We start from the raw sequence: 9,082 nt of genomic DNA, 5'->3' as shown, positions 1-9,082 counted from the left end.
TACTTGCTAACTATATCTTTCAGAGTCTCTATCGCGTTATCATATGTCTGTGCTACTCAGATTTGGTCCTTTGACCACTCTAGCTAGTACTCCCACTGGCACTTAGATTATATTGCATCTGTAATCAATTATCCCAATTTTCATTCTACACTTTCTCTATCTACTGGCCTTCTGTGATTTATCTTCGCTAATTTATTACTCTTAACACTATTATAATTAGATTATACTATTGTTTGAACAATATGAAGTCAGAAAGGAACTCAGGAAATTGCAGTCATACCTTTATCGTATGATTTCTATTCTTATTCTTTAGCTTACATAATACCCTTACTACCTCGAGAACTGATTCTGCAGTAATTTTATTTATTATTATTTTTATTATTATTATTATTATTATTATTTTCCATGTTTACTCAATTCCAAAACTTAAGATTTCGGGCACCCAAACCCGTCATCCAATTCAAAGGATTTACATCCATCGTGATCTGATTATACATGATTCCTATAATAGAACTTGTATCCTCTCCAGGATACCCGAGCCAACTACTCTCTACCACACTCTACGGTCCATCAAGTGGGCACTATTTTGTGGGTCACCATTATTAGTAATAACTTTCGATCCCTTCTGAAAAGATAGGACTATACCCTAACTTGCTGCAACAAAGGTACTACATTTACCACCTTGCCCAAAACCATGTCAAACTAATGTCTCTCTTATCATATCGTAGCTCTGTAAATCATATATTCATAGTTTCGACCTTCTCTAGGTAGTAGGGTTGTACTTTATTCCATACTGATACACACAAGGTATACTATTCTCACTAAGCTCTAAGCAAAATGTTTGTCATCTTGCAAAAACCATCCAAAATTCCATACCAAGACTAGATGGTCTCACTCTATAGGTGTCACCTTTACTTTGCAAGTCTTCTTTGTAACTCTAGCTCATGCTAGGGTAAGCTGGTCCTTGACTCTAGTTACCACCCAAGCTGTGACCTTCGATATTCTAGCTCTAGATCCCTAACCAGAGTTCCCAACTCCTTTGCGGATATAGAACTCGTTGCGGCATTCTTGTACCAAAGCAGACCGCTGCAACATCCTCATCATAAGCACTACAAGGAAGTACGCGACTCTACACAATAATCTCATGTCGATCAGTAATCCACGACACGGAATAGACATCGAGAATATTGTATAGTTACTACGATACGTCCTGGCAGACTAGGTCTCTTAATCTCTTATCTCTCTTGAATCTTCTATTATCATAAACTTATTACATGCGGGTCATCCATCGATGTTGCCAGAATGGTATCCTCATCCTTATCTAGGGCAACTGTACTTTCAAGACTCACTTTTATGTACTCGTGCCTTGCACGAAATGGGCACACCATTTAAACCCATACTGACGAAAATATAGTATTTATTGGAGTACGTGTTTCCAACGTAGACCTCAATAAGTTTGCTAAATCTATTTCATGTTTCTATGTACTCCACGAAAATCAAGACACTAACTGAGGTAATCTTATATTTCCCGAGGTATAACGTAGAATCTAGAAACAAAGAATTACAGGAAAAGACGAAACAGAATCCTATACTCCGCATGTGACTCCTAGTAGACTCTTCCCAACACTTAGTTAATTTTTCCTATGAATGGAGCCTAAGCTCTGATACCACATTTGTCACGACCCAACCTATGGGCCGGACCGGCACTAGGACCTGGGCCAGCCTAAAGCCCCCGAGGCCCGTAGTAAGCCTTAACTATTCATTTACCCAACTCTAAGGCCCATTTGGGCCCAATATCAAGAAAACAAACGGACAGAGTCCGGCCATAAAATGGACTTTCCAACGGGGAGTTTTCGACTCACCCGACCTGTAAACATAATAAATACTCAATTGGGGAGCTCAGCTCACCCTCCACATACTCATACCCTCATAAAAATAAATGGGAGCTCAGCTTCCTCATCCAATCCATCAAACATGCATATCATTATACGTTTACAGGTCCAACATGATAATAATATTACAGACCATAATCAAATAAATACTTCTAACACATGCGGAAATTCTAGGAGTAAATAAAATTACACAAATATCGATAATCAACCTGCGAAGGAGAAAAGCAGGTTAACCAAAATAAAATCCTCCTGTAGCCTGAAAAAAATATTGAACAGGAGTGAGCGTTCGACTCAGAGAGTAAAATATCAATTTTAACCATAATCTCTATAACTATCTAAAACTAATGCACCCTGTAGAGTGAAATGCAACATCAACAACATTTTCACATCATAACATCAAAAAGGTAATTTGGAGCACTCACGCACCCTGTAGCATCAATCATAACATATGGGGTGATCCCTATCTGACTCTCTTAAATCCAACTTAGTGCCAGCGAAGAACTCAAGCCGGACTTTCGCTTAATAAACCAAATCGGGGTCCCAGTGAAGAACTCAAGCCGTGACTACCCCCCGAAGGATCGGGTCAATGAAGAACTCAAGCGTGACTACCCGTCCTATCCATAGTCCACACCACATCACACGCACGCCAACGCACGCTGCTTTGCTCCAAATTACCACAACAACATCCATGGCACTTTAACAGTTATCAATGCAACATAAATCGTGCCTAGAGTTTAACTACATAAATATATGCATATAAGTGATGCATGGGCATGCTTGAATATATAATAATAGTGAAATTACAATTAAAATTAATATTTTACTCACAGACTTGTGACAATCATCATGGCGGTGGGCGGAGGAAGAAAGGCATCGGCTCACCTAACAATTTTATTACAATTATTTAATAAATTTGACTCAATACAAACAAAGAAAAAGACCAATACGTCCTAAGTCGTGCCGAAAATCCGGCAGAGTCTCCCCTATACCTAGGACCTACCCAACCTACAAAAGGGCTCAAAACACACTTCTATATTCACAATCCATATGTCCACAACTCAATCACATCACACAGCCCCTCTTGGGCCCACCAAATCAATCATCCATCACAATATGTAAAATTTCAATTTAGTCCTTATAATTGATCATTTTTGCAAAAACTGCTCAAATAAGCTCTAAAAATTATAAAACTCTGCCCCGCAGTCCTTAGAAATATTACTAAGCTATTGCAAAAAGAATCGTAATTTTCTAAGCTACCACGAATATTTTATGGATTTAAGCACTATAAAATTACGAAAAAGCAAGGTTCGGGTTTACCTTTGCCGATTCCGACTTCGGGAACGCGCTCGGGATGCATGACAATGGTGGGGTAGCCAAAACCTCGATCCAATTCGGAGACTTTTCCGATAGCTGGTCTGTCTGGCCGGAAATTCACAGATCCGGACAACTGTCGAATTTCCGTGAATTGAGGATACCTACACGAAGCCCAATAATAATATTTAAAAAAATCAGGGGTGTTACACAAATAATCTTCATTACTTAAAAATAAATAAAATAACAGATTTTCTAATACTAATGTATTAAACAAAATAATAAATTATTATATAATTTTGTATAATTTACACTCCATTTATTTCATGAAAAATATTTTTTCAAAAAATATTCTTCACTTTTATCTAGCGTTTAGGACATTTAGGAAAATTATTCAACAAAAAATAATTTATTGATCAAAGGAAAAATTAAGTTATTTTTAAAAAATTAACTTTTTTTTAGAAAATAATTTATTTTTATTTTTAAAATTTTAATAATTTTATTAAACTGTAAAAATATTTATACATACATCAAATTTATGAAACAAATATTTTTATAAAAGTTATTTTTCAGATATAAATCATTTTTTATGAAACAAATTAAACCATAAATTTAATTTAATTAAGAAAAACCCACCTCCACCAATAAGGTATTTCCATTGACATCATTGCTAATGTTAATATATATATATATATATATATATATAAAAGAAGGTTGGTCTCACCACTACTTCTGTAATATCGAGTTGAACATCCCCATGGTATTGGATCAAAGTGTATTGAATGGGTAGCTGCGAGAAAGCCTATGTCGTGTCTCTTGGACACAAAAAACAATACTATTAATTAACAAAAGGGTTATATTGACCTTATAACATTGAATATAAAACCTTGACCTGAATTTCATTATTTATTTTAAATCAACACGTAGCAGCACATATTATTTAATTATCTCATTTAAAATTTGATTTTAAATTAATAACATAATATAATTTTTATAAAAGTTCAAAATTTAATTAACGAATCCTTTTTTTCTTAATTAAAACAATTTCGAAGAAACAAATATTATTTAATTATAAGATTGTGCTCTGAGATTGACCGAAACAATTGATAAGAATGTCATTGTTATATTGATTGACTTCGAATTTTTCTTATGGTGTAATTTTACTCTGGGCGTAGTATGTCCCATTCCATGAGGATATTGATTCTGACTTTGGCTTTCTAATGCTATGAATGAGCTTTGATTTTATTTCGACTCCCAACTTTTCTTCTTAACTTTATCTGTTTAACTTTCTGTTCTTTATCTTGACTTGGACTATTTCTCTTGTCTTATGTTATTTCTTTTTTTTTTTTTTTTTTAAGATGTGATTTCTTTTTGTTTTCAAGATTTGAGAAAATAGAAATTTAAATTTAAATATGCCAAGTGAGTGAACTTCTTCGATCAAGTCAGATTAAATTTATCTCATGTTATCATTATTAATGGATATACCATAATAATTTTTTTCTTTTGCTTATAATCATGAGTATTCTCAAGTCAGGTTAAATAATTTCAGAATGTATAGGAAATGATGTCTTTACCAATTATATATGGTTGAGCTCATGTAAAAATAGTTTCATGCAGAAAATTAAGATATCAAATTCAAAAACATTGTCATTCTTCTATAATAATTGAGTTATTGCAAGAAACTATATATATATATATATATATATCATCTTTGTTGCCTATAAAATATTTTCATGCATCTAAATACTTCAAAAAAGTATTCGTGCTAATTCAATTACTGAGTATAGTTATATCTACTTACTTAATACTATTTTGTATCATCAGCATTTCATTTTTTTAATATTTTATTTATATTTTCAATTATATTATTTCGTCGATTTAATTCATATCCCAGAAGAATAATTGTCATGAGCTTGAAAATGGATTGCATGATTCCAAGAATAAGGGAAAAAATAAAATTGCTACAAGATCTAAAAAAAAAATGAATAAATGATTTCTATTGATTTGTTTGAGTTACATGTTACATCAATTAATTGACAAACGGACTTTACTTGAATTGGCATGGTTTGATTTATTCCCAAACCCCCCCAAAAAAAAAAAGTACAACTTAAGAGGAATGAAAGAACGAAATAAATAGAGACTAAGAGGATTATACTTGACCACCAGCATTTTTGGTGATGAAAACTCGGAGATCTAAAACAGCTCCAGAAGGAACATTGTATTAGTTTAAGAAGTTGGATGTTGTTTATTAGTCTCGCTAGCAATGGAAGAAGCCCCAGAAACATCCGTGACAAGGTTAGGAACTGCAGGAGGAGCACGAACAACATTCCCGGCTATTTTCCTGGTGCAAACGCCAGTGCCCTGCCCGGGGATGTTGCCGCATGGATTGGATTGAGACGACTGCCCCTGTAGGGACTGCAACAGCAGCCCATCATGCATGTTCCTCTGCTGGTCTCCCAGGGGCCTCATATCAGCCATGACAAGCTTAGGAAACGCAGGAGGCGAACGTACAATATTCTTAGCTACTTTCCTTGAGCAAACGCCAGTGCCTTGTCCAGGGATGTTGCCGCATTGATTAGATTTAGACGACTGCCCCTGTAGGGACTGCAACAGCAGCCCATCCTGCGTGTTCTGCCATTGCTGGTCTCCCAGGGGCCTCATATCAGCCATGACAAGCTTAGGAACTGCAGAAGGCGAACGTACACTATTCCCGGCTACTTTCCTTGTGCAAACGCCAGTGCCCTGTCCAGGGATGTTGCTGCATGGATTGGAACCAGACGACTTCCCCTGGCCTTTCTGTAGGGACTGAAACAGCAGCCCATCCTGCATGTTCTGCCATTGCTGGTCTCCCAGGGGCCTCATATCAGCCATGACAAGCTTAGGAACTGCAGGAGGCGAACGTGCACTATTCCCAGCTACTTTCCTTGAGCAAACGCCAGTGCCCTGTCCAGGGATGTTGCTGCATGGGTTGGAACCAGACGATTTCTGTAGGGACTGAAGCAGCAGCCCATCCTGCATGTTCAGCCATTGGTGGTCTCTCAGAGGTCTCATTTCAGCAACCAAGAAAAAGGATAAAAACACAATTAGAATCACAAAGATTTTCTTGTTTTGGGGGAAGAAACCCATCTTCTTAATTTAGTTACTGATAATGAACAGAGAAATTAACGTCTCTTTCAGAAATAAATGCAGAAGATAATAAAGAGAAGTGATGATGAGATGAGATTTAACTTGTTTAATATTGGGTTAAGAAGATTGATGACAACGAAAAGCCGAAGAGGTATATATATATATATATACATACAGTGGTGGCGGGTGCTAAAAGGTTTGACCGGTGCTGAATGTTTATACTGTAAAACAAATTCATTCTAAAAAGGTGACTAAGCCATGGGTTTGAAGGTTGAACCGTAGTTGGAATTAATCAACACACGGTACATCGCTTGGACCCTAAGCCGGGAACGTGATCTGCGACATTTATTATGTTTCTTTTTTATTGGTCCTTAAACCCTGGTTTGTTCTTAATTAATCAAGCTTGATGCATACATTTTGCATAGTCATTTAGGTCTAATTTTATAACCATTTTTATTTGATTATTAGTCATTTTTAGCTAATTTCATTAGTTAATTAGTTAGTTTTTCATAGTTGTCAATTTTGCATTAATTTGTGATTTTTACTTTGTTTTGTAGGAAAAATTGTGTTTTTGAAGGACCGAAGAGAATTTTGCCATTGAGGAGTGACTTCTACAGCCAAAGATGTCAAAAACAAGTTTTCAATCTGAAATATGCATTGACCAAATTGTGCATAACTTGCCGCATAAGCTATGCAGGTCTGCATAAGGAGAAAAATCACTGTTCCAGAACCAGCCGAAATGTGCATAAGGAGACTGCATAGCTTATGCACATTCACGCCTCCCTTATGCACTTTCACGGAATTGTGCATAACCTATGCACCAAGTCATGCAGTTTCGCATAAGTGACCCAGAATGAAGCGCATAAGGGATGCATGACTTATGCGATCCACTTATGCAGTCCCATAAAGAGTTCATTAATGAGCTGGCAGAAGATTCCCTCAGATAATTCCTCCTAGAACATACCATTTTAGGGCTCCATGTCTGAAAATACTATAAATAGTCTCATTTTCCCATTTTAGAAGGGAAGAGGAGAAAAGGAGCAGAAAAGGAAAGAAGAAGGGAGGCAGAATTTGAGGAGTCACTTTCACCTTCCACACCATTTTCAACCAAGATTTGCAGATTTCTTTCTTCCCTTACATTTTTCTACATTTCTAGTGTTTAATTTCTTATTTCTTAGCTTAGATTAAAGCTTTATTTCCTTATAAACTCATAATATCTTGTAAGCATTATGGATAGTGAGTAGTTTACCTTTGATTCTAGAGTAAGGGTTGTAATATTTCAGATATTTTGTGGATTTTGATTGGGTAATCCATATTTTGTGGTCTTAATGAGTTTTATTTATTTCTTGTGTGCTTAATGACATGCTTAGTGTAGGATCCCATTAAGTAATGTTCTTAATCCATGGTTGAAGCACCGAAAGGAGAAGGCATTGTGATAGATAATCAAGAAATTGGACTTAATTAACTTAGACCTAGAAATAGGCTAAGGATTAAGAGGATTCACAGATTAATTAAAGAACTTAATGGGTCTTAATTAATTTTAAGTCCACGAAAGTAGGATTAAATTGATTAAGGCACTCTTTGTCTCACTCGAAAGGGAATTCAAAGGATTTAAGAATTAATCTCCTTAAAACTCATTAGTTTCACAAGATTGGATAACCAATTTAAAATCCCAAAATAGCTCGAATATGAAATCCCGAACTCCGGAATCACCTTTTTACCATTGTTAATTTCTAATCGAATTTAATTACTTGCCATTTTGAATATTGCCATATTTGAACTTGCTTACTTCAATTTGATGCAATTTTAGTTTAATTAATACATTGTTGAATAGATTATTAATTTTGCATACATAGATTTCACATTCTCAATACCCATCAATTCATTACTTTAATTTCAAAAATAGCTCAATTTAGTCAACTTTTTATATCAAAAATTCAATCATTAACACAACTCCTCGTGGGAACGATATTTTTTCTATACTACTTGAACGACCCGTGCACTTGCGGTAGGGACACATCAAGTTTTTGGCGCCGTTGCCGGGGAGTTGTTTGTTTAAGATTGAATTCTTGATTATTTTAGTTGTTTTTAGTTTTATTTTTGTTATCTTTTCATTTTGTGTTTGTTTGTTCTTTTTCAGGTACTTTTAATCTTTTATGAGAAGAGCTAGAAGCACAAGTGATACATCCTTATTATTCAATCCTGAAATTGAGAAATTTTGTAAAGCCAACAAGAAAGAAACCAGAAAAAGAAAAGAAGCCTTGAGAGAAACTGAATTAGAAGAAGTCATGGTTGATGAAAGAATTAGAATTGGTGTTAATGCTGGAAATGATCAAAACAATGAAAATGCAGCCCAAGGTGAAGAAGTTGTTAATGCTAATGTGCCTAGGGGAAGTATGATGGATCATGCTTTTCCACGTTTTGATGACTTGAGAGAAAGTATAGCAAGACCAAGAATTGATGCAAATAGTTACAAGATGGATTTTGGAGTTCTTCAAATGATTCAAAATTCTCAATTTGGGGGTCATCCTTCTGAAAATCCACACACACATCTGAAGAAGTTTGCTATGATTTGTGATATGCAAAAACAACCTGGAGTGTCTGATGATGCAGCAAGATTGAAGCTATTCCCATTCTCTTTGAAAGATAGAGCATTGGATTGGCTTGATTTTTTACCTCACAACTCCATTACAAATTGGGAGCAGCTCACTGATGCATTTCTTGCACAATATTTTCCACCTGGAAAAACTCAA

The 9,082-nt window shown here is 35.4% G+C and overlaps 1 long non-coding RNA gene across 1 annotated transcript; it reads right to left on the bottom strand.

Moving 5' to 3' along the window:
- Positions 1–1,952: 1,952 nt before the first annotated feature.
- On the bottom strand, positions 1,953–3,416 carry LOC131183357 (uncharacterized). The gene is made up of 2 exons (XR_009151474.1): positions 3,210–3,416; positions 1,953–2,148 (listed from the first exon to the last, which is right to left on the bottom strand). It is a non-coding gene; the product is annotated as an uncharacterized LOC131183357 (long non-coding RNA).
- Positions 3,417–9,082: the final 5,666 nt, after the last annotated feature.

Source organism: Hevea brasiliensis, chromosome 9, assembly GCF_030052815.1.
Source record: "Hevea brasiliensis isolate MT/VB/25A 57/8 chromosome 9, ASM3005281v1, whole genome shotgun sequence".
NCBI classification, from domain to species: Eukaryota; Viridiplantae; Streptophyta; class Magnoliopsida; order Malpighiales; family Euphorbiaceae; genus Hevea; species Hevea brasiliensis.
This window is presented reverse-complemented; position numbering and strand designations above follow the sequence as displayed.